The sequence below is a fragment of the Gastrolobium bilobum genome, unplaced genomic scaffold (genome assembly GCF_033153095.1).
Source record: "Gastrolobium bilobum isolate Gb01-03AN ecotype WA unplaced genomic scaffold, APGP_CSIRO_Gbil_v1 utg714, whole genome shotgun sequence".
Taxonomy (NCBI): Eukaryota; Viridiplantae; Streptophyta; class Magnoliopsida; order Fabales; family Fabaceae; genus Gastrolobium; species Gastrolobium bilobum.
In genome coordinates, this window is record NW_026899261.1 from 568,024 (window position 1) to 585,661 (window position 17,638).

Sequence of the window (17,638 nt, forward strand, 5' to 3'; positions counted from 1 at the left end):
CATAACTTTTAAGTTGTGGCAATTACTTTTTGACATATAACAAGTCTTGAGAAGGAGTTATATGGTTGTAGCTATTTCTATATCCCTAGATGTTTGCAAACAATACTGTTCAAAATTTGTTTTAGCTGTTTACATAGCCATTAGAATGTGTCTCGCAAAATCATCTACTCAAGTTTAGCAAAAGTTGCAGTCTGCAGAATGCAGACTTCAAGGGATGGGCTACAATCTTTTTTTGGGTTAAAAAAGTAGTTGTTCTGATGGCAGAGTCAGAGGAAATTGGCAATGTATTTGTTTAGTTTGTCTGCACGCTATTTTGCTCTTGACAACCACTCCTAGTTCAACAAATGCTCAATATTCAACATGCAAAGTCTCCTATCCTGAGGCTCAGAGATGGGGTTTCCTCTACAAATTAAATGATTCCAGCCCTATCTGTAATTTTGCTTTCAAAAGTCGAGCTTCTTTCTAGGCTAACCTGGAGCATACAATTCCGTATAAGTAGTAGGTTGCATTGTATCTAAGAAGCAGATGATAAAGTGGTTCTTGGATTAGTCAAGGGTGAAGAAAATAGAATAATCATTAGAGAACAATTATAGTTTGATTGCAGCTATTGTGCAATAAAGGGTGCTTCATTTTCCTTTTGACTAAACCAGTTTTACTGGTTTGATCAATGCCTAATCGATTGATTGCTAGAGCTATAAAACAATAACAAAAACAAATTGGAAACTCATTGATTGCTATGGCTGAGTAAACAATACAAACTAGGATTGGCAAATTTGCGGAAGAGTCCAGAACAATTTGGGACATTCCTCTCCATCATCTAATTGCTTGGAAAAAAACAAATCACGTGCAAATAACTAGGACCTTGACTCAATAATGACCATTCAGTCAAGAAAGTAGTTTTTGGGGTGTCCCTCAATTGGTAAGCATTACCTATATTATTTGTTTGCACATGTTATATGCTGAAACAAATATGTCTGCAAGTAAGAAAAAAGCAAAATGCACCCACCCAAAATTAATTCCTACACTATCTCTTGAAGGAAAAATAAATAAGAATAGCTATTTGACCTAAGCCTTTTAGAGTGTTAGGTTGAGTAAAATGTAGTAAGATGATTTTTGTTCAAAATAAATATTCATTAAAAATATAATGTACTAGGAAAAATAAAATAAAAATTACCTTTGAAAAGGAAAAGGACAAAAATGAAACTACCATCTTATTCAATTGTTTAATTTCCTTGCCGTTCAAAATCAAGCCCTCACTTGGAAGCTGGAACTACAAAATCATGGAAATTACATCTCAAATGAATCGATAGAACATATTCTCTTTCAGAAAATGACAAATTACATGAAATGATGCATAATTCAAACTAAGACAAACCGAAAGAGGATATGCATACATACAGGTAAAGTGGTTCAAAATTGTGGTGGTGGATTTGGAAGTTGGCAAGTTGCTTGCTCCACAAATTCCAAATGCTAGTGGCTATCTCACCTGCTCCGGCACGTGGTTTTGGCTTCTCTCTTTTGCCATTATATGCCTATTAATTTTATGTTAATAAACTAAACTACGTTTGGAACAGTTATGGAGAGCAAGTTAAGCGGTCATAGAATCGCCTAATCCACAAACATCCAAACCAGAATTCCAAGAGAATGACAACTCAGATTTGGAATATAGTATTGAACTGAAGGGACTGGGATTTGGGATCATTATAAAATAGTATAACAACTTACACACTTCTACCTGAAAGCGATTCACCAGTGTGGCTCTCACTTGTGGGGAATGTGAAAACTATTTGATTTTTGAGTCTGTATGACTGTATCCACAAAGGCTGTTATGCCCGGACAACTAAAATTGAATTTAGTATGGTGTCATTCCAGCATTTTTTGTTTTCTCATCAGTTTAAGATAGTCGAGCATTGTTTTTGTTCTTTTTTTATAATTGATGGGAATAGGGGTGAAAATAGGTCAGGCTGGTCTACAGGGCCTACGGCCTAACCTATATCAGGTCAGACTTAATCTATTACATATATTCAAATAGAAAGGCCTAGCCTATTTAGAAAGCAAGTGATAGGCTTTTTTTTATATGTCGGGCCTATAAACTTACAGGCCGGTCTATATCATATTATTTATTTTAAATTAAATAAAATAATATTATTCATAATAGTACCAAATGGTGATAGTTTAGTTGGTGCATGTGAACTAAGTAGGTGGTGGAAAGACTTAGGTTCGTTCCCTCACCAATACTATCTTTGAGAGTAGCATAATATCTGTATCAATCTCTACAGTACTATCAGAATCAACATTTAATACTAGAGAAAGAGTTATTGATGCCTATCGTTCTAGCTTGGTTGAAGATTCCATCCAAGCTTTAATATACGAAGGAGATTGGCTACGTAATAGGTATAACTTGAAGAAAAAAAAAGATATTACCTTTTAATCAATTGAAATTATTTTATAATTTAATTATATTCGATTAAATTTTAATAGAAATTTGAATTTTTTTTATGTAGGAGGAACCAACATCTCAGCGTATGAGATTGCCTATATGAATCTATTAAAAGATTTTTTATTTCTTAATCTTTTTATTTCTATTCTTTAGTCTTGTTTTTTGTTTTCTACATTTACAAATTGTTTGCCAACTTATGTAATCTTGGAATTGTATTTGTAGGGGAGAGAAGATGAAGAGTAATTTTTGGCTACTACAAGCATCATGATGTGTTTGTTGGACTCATGTAGTTATTTTAATTTATATAATATATATTTGTTTGTTTGATATGATGAAATATATGTTATTTAATTTGAGCATTTTGCTTTTGAAAATGACTTAAATGTAGATTGTGATGAGTTTTGTTGTGATTCATGGTTCTGTTTAGACGTAGAAATTGTGATTTTTGTTTTAGCAACAAAATTTGAGTACTTTGTGAAGTTAATTCATGGTTCTGCTTAGAAGTAAAAAATTAACATACTAACGAGTTAAGGCAGGCCATTTGTTTCTTTATAAACGAGCCGGCTAACAATTAGACTCGTACTAGGCTCGGGTCAGGTCAAATTTAAAATTTTTTGGCATACACTTGGGTTCTTCGGGGCCAAACTCGGCCCAGCCCAATCCACTTTCACCCCTGGATGGGAACACTAAGGGGGTGAGAGTTTTATATTGAGATACCCATGCAAATGAGATTGGTATTCTAAGTTATCCATGTTTGGTACAAGTTTTTAAAAAATTTATCCAGTAAACTGATTTGACATTATTTTTCGTTTCTTTGAAAATTGTAATGAAAAACACTATTTAAGAATACCACTTCGAAGGTGATATTTGAGATAACCGACAAAATGGAAAAATGAGCGCGAAGTAGATGACGAAAATGACCCTCTTCTAACTCTATTCGTGTATTGTGCAATATTATTTAGTCAAATGTTGCTTTCATAATTTCATCCCATTTTTTCAGCAATATTTAACCTTTAACCAAATAAAGACTCAAGAAATTTAAACCAATTTTTCTTGTAATATTTTGGCCTATCAAACAATTTTTTTTTTTAACTTTCGTAGAAAATACACTTTTACACCATATTCCCAGTAATTATAATTTCCTGGTAAAAAAAATTTTTCTTCTACCAAACGTCCCCTAAATTTTTTTCCTTAACCCCGCCTAACACCATCAAATTACAAATCATTTTTCATGAAGGGAAAAAATATAAAAGTATTCAATTCTTAAGCATTCTATACATTTCATATTTTAATTTAACATATATCTTCAATACTCGTATTAATTAAATTCGTACTTGAATTTTGAAATTATGGCTAGCTGTTTTTTTTTAAAAATTATTTTCATAAAAAGGGTATGACCTTTTTTTAAGTAAATAATGCTAAATAAAGGGTAAGATCGTCTAACAATCTTAGCTCTAAGTACATCAAGTTTTGCTAATTGTTTGGTCTAGAGATAAATCTGCGTACCGTTACTTATTTTTATATTATCCCCATAATTTCATGAGTATCATCCAAGATTTTCTGTTATATATTAACCCTTGAAATTTTGTTGTAATTTTACATTTAAAATGTAAACATCAGTATGTTATTTGTGCAGCAATAATTATGTTATGCCCCGAATAGAATCGATATCTCACTTGACTGAATAATAATTATGGATGTAATAAGCATTAGAGTCGAAAATGTCCATTAGGCTTGTATATACCTGCTAGGAAATGTCATTTCATTTTTACAATCATGTTAAGCTCAATGGAGTTTGATAAAGGTGGTGTCACAAAAGGACCAAACTTTACATAATAGCCCAACAAATTGTGTAAATTGGACTAACGAAATTAAAGTAAAAATAATTTGAGCCGCACCAGTTAATAAATTTAAAATTATCATAATTAATTATTATAATTATTAAGCTTCATTTTTTTAGATTAATGTAAATATTATTATATTATTTCTCTACAAATTTACTGATCGATCGATTTGATTTATTCGAGTACAGGGTATCTCTTTCAATATTATATTTTTCATTTATAGGATTTGCACTCAAAACTTCTAATTAAGAAAAATAATAGATTAATATTACTAGATTTAATATTAATTTTAATTTAAAATATATTTAAGTAAATCTAAAAATATTTAATAATTTTTTAATTGAATTAAATTGAATAAATGAAAATCATTTATTTATTTTAATTATATAAATGAATAAATGAAATGCTAGCCTAGCCCAGTTCGAAAGGTCCATAACACGCATAAAGCAAGGTTATATTAGTAATTTAATATTTATTTTTGTTCAACTCATATAATTACGGAACTCTGATTCAATTTTTTTGTATTGGACATCATTTGGGCCCACTCTTGACCAAAACTTTTAAAAATACATAACACTAGAATAGCATATTCTAGCCATACGCATAAATTAATAGAAATTCATAAAGTAACTAAAACACAAATGTGGTGGCTCAAGATAGCATATTTTAATGGAAATGAGAAACACAAATTGAGATTGCAGTGACTCCTTAATAGCAGTATTTCAGTCATAATTGCAGAAGCGGTAGGCAATTTGAAACTCGTGACTCTTTTGTTTAAGTTTAGAATATAAGAATGCCCTCTGATTGCAATTGAAATAAATCATTCACTGTTAAGGTTGTTGAAAATTGGAATCCATGCCGTGTGTCAACTATGACATCTATAAAGTGATATCCATCCAACCTTAATTCGCAGTATATTCGGTGAATTGTAAAACCTGCAATTCTAATTAGTTAACAAAGATTCATAATTGTTCTTTTAAAAAATATAAATAGTAGTAGTATGCAATTAATTTGCTCGGAATGAAATACCTTTAATTAAGATGTAACCTAGGCGTGCTTCGTGTCTTCAAACGCTGTTGAACCCAGCTAGCTAATTTCACATGTTTTTGTTTTTATAATAGTCTAACCCTAACCTAACCTCTGAGAAGTCTCATACTGGGGATTATATTGTTGATGAATATGGCTGCATAAGATAGTTACGTTGTCAATTATGCTAATAGATTATTGAATTTGATGACAATCCCCAGCAAAAGGCATGAGGTTAGGTTAGACTATTATAAAAACAATGAGAAAAACAAAATGCGTTGCTCTTCAATGGTAATACTCTTTTGGAGGGTACATTCCTCATCTTGCTGTGTATATTAATGTTATTAAAATCGGCTCGGTGATTGATCCGGCCGATGTAGTGGACCAGTGGGTCACTGGTTCAATCAGTGGATCACTGGTTCAACCGCATGACTCGGTAATATATGCAATTTTATAATATATATTAAAAGATTATAAATATACTCAAATATCTAAAAAAAATAATAAATATTTCAAATATTTTAATATAAAAATAAATAAATAACATACTATTTTCCAATAAAGGATCAAATAAAAATATAATGATTGTGATACGAGATTTTAAATTCAGAAAATGACATCTCTAGCTATAAATCAAATCAAAATTTTCTGCATAATGCACAATTAAGATAATATTAGTGTTGTAGGTACATAACTTATGTAAGTCAATAAGCAAAAAAATATTCAAATATGTCTATTATGACTTTTTTTTTTTGAAAAAAAAATTGGATTTTTTTTTAGGATCGGGCCGGGTCACCGGTTTTCATGAAAACTGCCCGGGTCGCACCGGTTCTGATGCATGACCGGTCCGTTGCTTCAACCGGACCGGTTATATGACCGGTTTACCGGTTCTCGGGTTGATCCGGCCTGGTGGGTCCGGCTTTAATAACTATGGTGTATATATAAAAGCTTTGATCCCAACCAGGTTTCTATGTTCTCATTCAACAATTGTCTTAGCTTCATTTTAGCGTACTCATAGTAACAGATTAGGAGAGAAAAATATTTTTCCGGCAACTTGAGGTAAGTTTATCTCCGGCCATCTAAAAAATACGTCGTTTTGTTTATTTATTTCCTTATATTAATTGATTCACGTTTGAATGATTATGATTCCTTTTTCTCTCTCTTCCTTTATCACCATTGATCCATCTTTGTACTGTTATGATTTAGTAGCCAGAAATAAAATTATCTCAAGTCGCTTGAGAAACGTTAAGCCCTAAAAGCTCTTAGCTGATCCGTTGTAATGGTTTTCTACTATATACACGGTCAATTCCACACTGGGCTTTTCGGCTGGTTGGCCTTAGGTAGGGCTGGCAATATGGGCCAGCCCGCCCCGGCCCATCATTGGCCCGCCCCGGCTCGTTTTGATAAAATGGGTTGAATTGAGCAACCCGGCCCGTTTTATGAATGAGTTGGCGGACTACGGGTCAGCCCGCCTAAAATAAAAAAAATACAAAAAGATACAAAAAATTAAATTCTGCATAAAAACACATAAAAAAAATCCGCATAAAATCCTAATGTGCTTATGAAACCAAGAAGACCAGTGTTTAATAATCTACATATAAATTTGCATCTTTCAATCCAAAAATAATAATAAAAAATAAAATCATATCAAGGTAAAACAGAGTAACAAAACAGGTAACAAAGTGTTGTATAAGCAGTCCACAACAATTCGAAAAAGCCATTTGCATGCAGAGAAATCTAAGGTAGGAGCTACATAACAATTGGATAACCTAAAAAAAAAAGGGGCTTGGCGGGCTAGCCCGCCCCGTGGCGGGCTGGTGGGTTGAAAAATTCAACCCAGCCCGCCCTGTTTGGCAGGCGGGGCGGGCTCAGCTCATTTTGCCGGCCCTAGCCTTAGGTATATTGGATCGCATTTATTAGTTATTTATTAATTTTTAATAAATTCAATAAATTATAATCGTTGGATTGACAGAAATCAACGGAGATTAGGTTGGTTTTAAAGGTGGTCAATTTTTTTGATGATAAGTATATCATGTCCCTTATAATAATATAAAATAAAAAAAGAAAATAAAAATTATTATTTATTTGTTGAAAAATGTCTTATTATGTACTAAAAACTATGGGGAAGGATATACTTATCACAAAAAAAATTTACAACCTTTATAACCCACCTAATCACCATTAATTTCCGTCAATCTAACAGTTATAATTTATTCAAAATTATTGGGTCGTATTTATTAATTAATTATTATTTGATAGGTATATTCTGCCCCCTAAACTATTATGTATATTGTTTAGATGTGGAGAAAATCGAATTGAGTGATTTAATTTTAATGAGAGTCAAAGAGCATCCCTTCCTCTCTCTCTCTCTCAAAACCCAAAATTTATTTTCCCTAAAATTAGGAGGTAAGGAGGGAAAAATTATAAGGCATGAGCTAGATGTTTTTTTTTTTTTTTTTTTTTGGTAAACAGATAGATGCTTCTTAAATCATATATCTGGCTGCATTTATATATTATAAAGCACTATTTTTTATATAGATGCTTCATAAATCATATATCTAGCTACATTATTAGGCATGAGGTTTGAGGCCTATAAAGCCCGTGAAAATCCCGTCCTTAATGGGCTGCACATAATGGACTATATTGAATGAATCTTGATTAAAAAAGATTCTCTCGTTATCCCCTACCTAAATTCTCAATTTCTCATTCTCCTGAAAAAAAGGACATGTTTAATAAACTGTGTACTTAAACAATAATAAACAAGAAATTAGTACCAAACAAATATATCTAAAAAAATTATGTCAATTTTTTTAACAAACATGATATCCTCACTTAAAAAATCTTACATAATTCTTCATTTCCTTTTTAAATAACAAAACAAGAAAAATTAAATTCCACCACAGTTTTTGTACTCTCTTTTTTCAAACAAACAAAGTATAATAAAAATAGTGTACGTCTTTTGTGTACAAAATCATTACGCTTTCAATTAAACCGTATGTTTTATCATCTACCAAAAGTTAAAAACAGTATGCTTTTAAAAATGTCGAGCTTTCAAAATATGAGACAAAAACACACACAGCTGAACACATTTTCTTTGTCTATAAATAAATACCTTTAAAAGAATTTACTGACGAAGCAGCTTGTAGTTTTCTGCTTTTTTCATGTCCAGAAACATTTCTCAGTAAAAGACAAAAGTCTTAGAACAGAGAGAAAAAACTATCTAGATCGGAAGAGTATCAAATTCAAAGGATAGTAGACGTCCAAGAAGACACAGCAACTAGCAAAAAGGACAAAAATAGCTGGTAGATGGTTCTTTCGATTTTGTCACACTCACACAAGAATCAACCACTATTAATCAATAAAGTAATTTTATTTCTTTAAAAAGTCTTTGATATGGTTGGTTTAAGGTTTAACAGCTTATTATATAAGCGTCTTTGCCTGTTGTTCCAGGAGGCATGCTCTTTACCTTGACAATATATGTTCCAACCTAGGCTAGCACTTAAAATAACTAATTGATGCTTCTAAATATGCATTATGTGCTCTTGAAATCAATATAAATATAAAATAAGTTATTTAAATTTTATCCACCAGTTCAAAGACTTTCGAAATACCAATACAATTTAATTTAGCATTTTTTTTTTTTGGAGATTATTTAATTTAGCATTTGCATCACACGTGCTTGACTTTTTAAAGAGATACGTTTTCTATTTCAAATTCTTTTCCCTTGATTTCAACAGATTAATAGCAATGTTGTTTTCACAGGTTATAATTTCTATAGTATTATTGCTTTTTTAATACAACCATTTATTGCTGAAATAAAGTGTCTACTATGCATACATTAGGCATACAGTCACTCCAGGATAGAATGGGGTGTTGTTTATTTACATCAGCCCCGCCCATTCATTAAAAATTGGAGTCCAAATCAACTAATAAACTAATTGTTAATTAATACCATATAAAATTTGAATTCAATTTAATATTTTTTTTATTAAGCTCTTTTATTATATTATTGCGTGTGATTTAATCACCACCGACCAAAAGTTGACTTTCTGAATTGCGTTGCACTGTATTCTTCACCTTATTTCCCCGCTTGACCTTCACAAAGCGACCGACTTTGTAGTACTTTCCTTGTGACGCGATTAACATGTTTTGACCATTATTAACATTGATATATGGCGAAACTTTTTTTTTTTTATTTGAGGAAGATTACACTTACAATTAGGGGTGTTAACGGGTCGAGCCGAGCTGATCTTTGGTCTTAAAAAACTAAGTCTGTTATCTTGTTATAAATATAATTATCGGTTTGTGGCCTGACTTATTTATAAAAAATAAAAGTCTGGTTTAGCCTTTAAAAAAAAAATAAGACAACAAAAATTTATTCAAACAAAATATACAATCAACAGCACTAGTAATTCCATAAATATTCATAAATTCAATTTTTATCCAAATAGCATAATATAGAACAAAATCATTTAAAAAGTCTGTTTAACTAATAAAATGAGATGAAATAGATTGAGGAGAAAGAGATGACTATTACAAGTAATATAAAAAATATATAAAAAAATGATATACTAGACCAGCCTAAGAGGCTCTAAGACCGAGCTTTTGAACTGGAGCCTGAGACATTTTTATTAAACGAGCTTTTATACAAGTTCAAACCGGGTACCAACAACCAGTTTTAGACATGTAAGCTCAGGCTTTCATGAGCCGAGCCAAAGCCCCTGAAAGGCCCCCTTGTTCATTTTACAATAAACACTTTCACAATTCTCTATTTTCTTTCATCTCTTTCATCATAGCTTTAATACCTTACATGGTATCAGAGCTCAATAGATCCAAGGAGACCAACAACAACAACTCTGTGCTTAACTCTGTTCATACATTCTCTAATCCTGTCTCCTTCAAGCTGAATGAAGATAATTTCCTGCCATGGAAGCAACAGGCATCGGCTACAATCACTGGTTACAATTTAACAAGATTCATTACTAAAGAATTGCAAGATTTAGCTTCTGCAAGTGCTGAAAATGAAGCTATAGGTACTGCTACAGTTCAAAATTCTCAAAGATCTAGTTCAAAGGATCTTGATACTCAACAAGATCAACTTCTTCTGTCATGGCTCCTATCTTCCATGTCAGAAAGTCTATATACTCGTATGGTGGGATGCACAAGCTTATTCCAAGTTTGGCAAAAACTTGAAGAATTCTTTGCTTCACAAACAAGAGCAAAGATTAAACAACTGAAAATTCAGTTGAAGAATACAAAGAAAGGATGAGATGTTTCCAAATACTTACTTCAGATCAAGAAGATTGTAGATTCTCTTGTTGAAACTGGTTCAAAGATTGATACAGAAGATCATATTGATGCTATACTGGATGGTCTAAATGAAGACTATGATTCATTTGTTACTTCAATGATTTCCAGATTTGATCCCTACACTATGGGAGAAATAGAGGCACTGTTCATGGCTCAGGAGCAAAGACTTGAAAGGCACAAAAGAAATCTTGCAGTAACTATGCAAACTAATATGACACAACTGTAATTCAGGAGACAAAATAATTTTCCAGGAAATTATAGAGGAGGATTCAATCAAAATAGAGGGAGATTTACTGAAACAGAGGAGGAAATAGATTTCAAAGAGGAGGAGGAGGCAGATTCTATGGAAATGGAAATAGGCCATAGTGCCAAGTGTTGGAAAGTATAGCCATATTGGCTGGGAATGTCATCACAGGTATAATCAAAATTTTCAAAGCCCTTTTACTCAAAACAGTAGCAGTAACAACACTGGAAATGGAAGCTTTCAAGCAAATATGGCTGTCACCAACAGTGTTAATTCACATCAACAAGAAGATACAGTTTCATATACTGCTTCAAGTCAGTTTGGTACTTCATCTGACTACTTCTCAGCCACAGATTCCAGCTGGTATCCTAACTCAGGAGCTACCAATCATTTTACACCTGATGCAAATAATCTAGTAAACAAAATAAAATACAATGGTCAGGAAACTGTTCAAGTAGGTAATGGTTCTAACTTGAAAATCAAAAGTATTGGACACTCAATTTTACATTCTACTATCTGTCCTATATCATTTCAATCATCAAATTTACTACATGTTCCTAGCTTATCAAAAAATCTATTAAGTGTTTCCCAATTTGCTAAAGAGCATAATATTTTCTTTGAATTCCATGCTAATGTGTGTTATGTTAAATCTCAGGCTACCAAGGAGATCCTTCTCCAAGGCTAGCTTAAGAATGGACTTTATGTTTTCGATGATGGTCCACAAAACCTCAAAAGAAACACTGCTGAAGTTGTTTCAAGTCATGACACTACTGCTATAGCTCTAAATACTTGTTCAAATATTCCTTGTAATAATACATCTAGAAGTTCTACTCTAGATCTTTGGCATTCGAGATTAGCTCATGCCTCTCTTCAAACTGTAAAGTTGGTTCTTAGGCACTGCAATATACCATTTATAAATAAAACATATTCAAAACTATGTTGTGCTTGTTGTATGGCAAAAATGCATCAACTACATCTACCAAATACCACTACTGTCTACAAAAATCCATTAGAACTTGTTTTATCTGACATCTGGGGTCCTGCACCAGTAGAAAGTACTTCTGGTTCAAAATACTACATCATATTTGTAGATGCCTACTCAAATTACACTTGGATTTATCCCATGCAAAACAAATCACAAACATATGAATTTTTTTCTCAATTCAAAACTATAGCAGAATTACAACTTAACTCAAAGTTAAAAAATCTTCAAACAGATAATGGAAAAGAATACTTAAAACCAGTGTTTAAAAACCCGGCCCGACCATCGACCCGCCTGAGGTCAGGGGTCACGGGGTCACGGGTTCAACCGGGGGGTCAGGGGGTCACTACGCTGACCCGATTTTATATATTAAAAAAATATAAATTCATATATCCTATATGAAAATATTAAAAAACAAATCACCAATCATCAAAGATTCAAAATATACTTAACATAATTCACCAATTATAACCACAAGTCAATATTACACAACCTAATTAAAGTATCAAGATACCAAAGTACAAAACTCATATTCTAATGGGGTCACTACACTGACCCGGTTCTGCCTCTTTTGAGAAGGTATCTGACAAAGGAAAATTTAAAGGAAGTAAGAATGAGTTTTTGTTTTCCATCGGCAACCCGTAAGGATTTCATTTGAAGGGGTAAAATTCTTACCTTTTCTAGAAGATTCACGGCAGTGAGGTGAAGATTGAAAACATTTAGGTCACTAGGAGAGAAGAGAACAATTAGATTTAGGTTTGCAAGTATTTTTATTTATTTTTTAATAAAACAATGTTGTTTCATGGGAATTTTTTTTTTAAAAAAAAACATGCAATGATCCCCTTTGACCCCTCTGACCCGAGAGTCACTGAAACCCGGCCGGGTTTTGGGGGTCGGAGGGGTTGATATGCATATAGGGTCCAACTTGTGACCGCAATCCTCAGAGGGGAGGGGTTAGGGTTGACCCAGGTCAACCCGGGAGGTGGGGCGGCGTTTTAAAACACTGTTTAAAACTATCATCTTTACTAAAACAACAAGAAATTCTTCATAGATTAACCTGTCCATATACCCATCAACAAAATGGGAAACCAAAAAGAAAACATAGACACATAGTTGAAACTGGTTTAGCTCTATTGGCAGCCTCAAACTTACCTACCAAATTTTGGGAAGATGCATTTCTCACAGCTACTTTTGTCATAAACCAATTACCTACACCTACTCTCAACCATAAATCCCCATCTGAAATCCTATTTCACAAAACCCCTGACTACACCTATCTAAAAACATTTGGTTGTGCTTGCTATCCTTACTTAAGACCCTACAACAGACACAAAATTGATTTTAGATCAGCCAAATGCATCTTCATAGGATATAGTCCTAAACATAAAGGTTATAAGTGCCTAAGTCCAACTGGTCAAGTCATAATAGCTAGACATGTTCTATTTGATGAGTCTATTTTTCCCTACAAAGAGTCATCGAATTCTATAGATCCCATATCAATTTCTTCATCTTCACCACCTCATACTATTCCTTTTGTTACTGTTTCTCTTCATCAAACACATATATTTCCTAATTCTCCTATACTGAGTGTTCCTACTGCTGATTTTTCTGTTAGTGCCACTAACTCTACTTGCAGGTCCTCTATTCCCATTAATACTGCATGCAGGTCCATTTCCACTGAAACAAATAGTCATCCACCAAATACAGTCCCACTGATCAACACTCATAATATGACTACTAGAGCTAAAGCTGGTATATTCAAACCTAAAGCTCTCACAACCTCTTTGGAACCTAATTCTGTATCTCAAGCTCTAACTCAGCCACACTGGCTTCAAGCTATGAAAGAAGAATATGAAGCTCTTCTCAGAAATAACACTTGGCAACTAGTCTCTCTCCCTCCTAACAGATTACCTATTGGCTGCAAATGGGTATTTCGTACCAAGTTCAAACCTAATGGCACTGTTTTGAAATATAAAGCTCGACTTGTGGCTAAGGGTTTCCACCAACAAGAAGGCTTTGATTACCAAGAAACTTTCAGTCCGGTTGTTAAATCAGTAACAATCCGGATTGTACTTACTATTGCTCTATCTAAAGGATGGCCAATTCACCAACTTGATGTGAATATTGCATTCCTGAACGAGGATCTTCAGGAAGAAGTGTTCATGCAACAGCCACCTAGCTTTATTCATCATGACAAGATTCTTGTGTGCAAGCTCACTAAAGCCCTCTATGGTCTTAAACAGGCACCACGTGCCTGGTTTGAAAAACTCAGCACTAATCTTCATCATCTTGGGTTTACTACAGCCAAATATGACTCCTCTCTGTTCATTTCCATAACTCAGAACACTATTCTATTTGTTCTGGTTTATGTGGATGATATTCTTATCACTGGCTCTTCCTCTTCAGCTATCAGATCATTAATTCACTCTCTAAACAGTACTTTTACTCTCAAAGATCTTGGACAACTACACTACTTCTTAGGAATTGAAGCTCACAAAACAAAATTGGGTGGCTATCATCTCAATCAATCTAAGTACATCTCAGACCTCTTGAAGAAAGCTAACATGGTTGACTGCAAGTCTATGCCTTCACCTATGACATCCAGTCCTAAACTGTCATCTCATGATGGATCCCCACACCCTGATCCAGCTCAATATCACTCTATTGTTGGAGCTCTTTAGTATGCTACTATTACAAGACCAGACATAGCCTATAGTGTCAACAAAGTGTGTCAGTTCATGCACAACCCATTAAACACACACTGGAAAACAGTAAAACGTATATTACGTTACCTCGGTGGTACGGTGACTCATGGCTTAATAGTGGAACCCTCAAATAATTTTCATCTTACTGCATATTGTGACTTGGATTGGGGCTCAGATCCAGATGATCGCCGCTCCACAAGTGGTTTTTGCATTTTCTTTGGATCTAATCTGGTCACCTGGTCTTCAAAGAAACAACATGTGGTTAGTCGCTCAAGTACAGAGGCAGAGTACAGATGTCTTGCAGCCACCGTTGCTGAAATAACTTGGATCCAATCTCTACTTTCTGAGCTTCATATCAAAGTACCAAACCCACCTGTCATCTACTGTGATAATCTTTCTGCCGTGCTTCTTACTGCAAACCCCATCTTTCACTCACGCACCAAACACTTTGAGCTGGATCTCCATTTCGTTAGAGAGAAGGTTGTCTCAAAACGTGTCTCAGTTCACCATGTCTCAGCGTTGGAGCAAGCTTGCGGGGGGAAGTTAGCCATAGAGGCTCAATGAGTTCAGCCCAATGAATTCAGTTGTAGATCTGATTCTGTTATTCAGCTATAACAAACTTCAATTACACATCACAGTGTATATATAAGACAATAGCTTTACTGTAACAATTTAATTTATTCATTATGCAATAAACACTTTCACAATTCTCTCTTTTCTTTCATCTCTTTCATCATAGCTTTGATACCTTACAAAAAGAACTGCTATCTTACAAGAAAGAGGTGTATACCAAATCTGATTCACCACGGGACAACAAGTTAAACCACTTGCGTCGTAGTTTGGTTTTGGCAAATCAGTTATTTCATAAAATATTGTCTGGGCTTCACGACACTTTTTAAATTTAATTTGTGAAAAATATAGGAGAATGCTATATAGTTACTATTTTATACCTATGATCACATGATGGTAGCTCAGTTAGCATTAGGAAATTGAGTATGTGGGGGTAAGAGTATGTGTTCGATTCTTCTTAGTACTATTTTTGGATGAGGTTTAAAGCCTTAATCGAGAGACCCGCTCCGAATTAGACTAGTCTTGAAACAATGAATTGATTAGAATATTTAAAAAAAAAACTATTTCATAGCTAACTTTCATTTGAATCTTAGCGTCTCTTCATAGCTCTTTATATATTATTTACATGACACCTAATCTTAAAACATGCCATAACTACATAACGTAAAAAAATAAAATACAATTATACATTTAATTCAAATACTTTCCAAGATTTTAGTTAATTTTTACGTTTTTTTTTAATATTCTATTTGATTCATCGTTTTGCAACTAGTTTGATTTGAGGCGTATCTAAGATTAAGACTTTAAATTTATTCCAAATATAATATTGAAGAAAACTTTTACCTTTTTAAAACAGATGATATCATTGACATATATTGTTTTGCGTCAAACGTGAGAGAGAATCACAACTGTATTCTAAGACGCAGAGCCACAGGGGTTATTGTGGCGAATAAACAAAGTAGAGAAGGTTGCAAATTGCAATTGCATTTGAAATTTTCAAACTGAGTTTAATTGCTTACTTGTACATGCAGTGCACCACTACACGTTTTGGTGAACAAGAGGGTACGTTCCTGAGCTTCCAGCTACTTCTTATGTGCACCACTAAACAATAAAAAAGGAAAGATCCGTTGGTTTGTCAAATTAATGATCCAAATTTCATTCCTATCCATCAATATTGATTTAAAAAATAAAGATTAACGAAGATACCGAACTCATAAATAGAAGATTTGAAGAATAAGATATGATACGATTCACCGGTAGTTTACGGACGTTTAAGTTTTAGGTAAATTTTTAAAATTATAAATTGAAAGAAATAATATTTAAGATTATAATAGATGTATGCAGAATTGATTCTGGTAGATTTTTTTCAAAATAAATTGAAAGAGAAATCCTAAAACTATAATAGAAGACATTGCATAATAATTTTAAAAAAGAGATGTTAATAATGACAAGCACCATTTTTAAAGGAGAGTAAACTAAAATATTAAGGCATTCTCAAAAGAGTATATTTTAATTTAATATAGAAAGTGAAGTAGCTCAAATGTGGTGAGGAACAATAAATTTAAAATAAAATTAAGAATAATTATTTTGAGAATATAAGCAACTGATGTTTAATAAAAAATAATAAATTTTAATAAAAATAATAATATGAAAGTAACTAATAATTTAAGAACTTTTAAAAATGTAAAATCGTGTATTTTAAAATGAAAGAGAGTGTAAAAAGAAATTATAATTTAATGTAATTATATCCGAGTGGATGGGTAAAAAGGAAAAAAAATTGTTTTTTTTAATCTAATTTTAGTGTGATTTTTTTGAACAATTCTCTTCAAGTTACTAAATAAGAATATATTCACTGTTAGTTAAATTTAAAATATATCATAGTCTTAGCTTACATGAATTTAAAGATTGTTACACTTTTATATATTCACTTTAAAAATATTTCAGTTGAAATCTTTTTTAATTTTTATTCTGTAATATTATCATGCAAAGCATGTGACTATATTACATGAAACTAAAAAAAAACTATGAGACTAATTAATAAATAAAATATTTTTTCTTATTTGAAATTCATCATGCAAATCTGAAATTCAATGCAGATTTGAAGATTAAATAAATTTGTGTAAATATGTTTAAAGGGGAAGGTTAATAAATAAAAACGTAAAGATCTATCACAAAGATAAAAATTAAACTTTTGTTTTGAACAAATACTTATAAACCAGGTATTGAATCTATTGATAGCGATCAAGAGAGATAAAGGAGAATAAACATAGCTCAAAATATGAGGTGTATTGTTGAATGTATTCTCTAATGTTGAATTTTAATATGATGAGATCATGAGATTAAACTCATGATTTTAAAACGGAGTAATAACTAATAATTAATTCGAATTATTTTTTTGTTTTGTTTTATGAGCTCTGTCTTTAAAATTCAACATTAGAGAATAAGTACAAGATATTTTTCTCATATTTGGAGACAATTTGAAAAATAAAACAACCTAGAGACAACCGAGTGCGCAAC